Source organism: Gavialis gangeticus, unplaced genomic scaffold, assembly GCF_001723915.1.
Source record: "Gavialis gangeticus isolate Ggan-Ray unplaced genomic scaffold, GavGan_comp1, whole genome shotgun sequence".
Lineage (NCBI taxonomy): Eukaryota > Metazoa > Chordata > Crocodylia > Gavialidae > Gavialis > Gavialis gangeticus.
Genome location: NW_017729031.1, coordinates 63412895 through 63413582, shown reverse-complemented (window position 1 = coordinate 63413582; position 688 = coordinate 63412895).

Genomic DNA, 688 nt, shown 5'->3' with positions numbered 1-688 from the left:
AAAGGTTCCCATCCATCCTGTACTGGATGCCAAAGCCATATGACCGACAGTCATGCATGAGCATCTTGATGACCACAAGAAAGGTGGAAAACAAAACTGGTATGATCACACAGCCCTGCTGAAGGCAGTCATTTGGTCATAAAGGAGTCTTAGGATGGTGGTAAATTTTCCTGGACAGCCAAACTTTCATAAAATCTTCCATAGAGCCTCACGGTTAACAGTCAAAGGCTTTGGTCAAATGAATAATGGCCACATACAGTTTCTGTTGTTGTTCTCAGCATTTTTCCTGGATCTGCTGGGCCACAAAAATCAGGTCCATGGTGCCTCTCAGTGGTCTGAAGCCACATTGAGACTCAGGAAGGATTTCCTAGGGAAGAGGGAGCAGTTGGTTTGGCAGAATTCAAGCAGGATCTTCCCAGTGATGGAGAGGAGGGTGATACCTCAGTATTTTCCACATTCAAACTTGTCTCCCTTTTAAAAAATGGTGACAATATTGAAATTCTTTCAGTCAGCAGGAATTTCCTCAGTGTTCCAGATTTTGAGAAACAGTGTGTGGAGCTTGTTGGTCATAGCTTTCCCACCAACTTTGAAGATCTTGGCTGGTATGCCATCATCTATCTTATCTCCTGGTGGACTTCTTCAGAGCTTGGTGGACTGGCAAGTGCTTCCCTTACTGGATGCTGTGGGA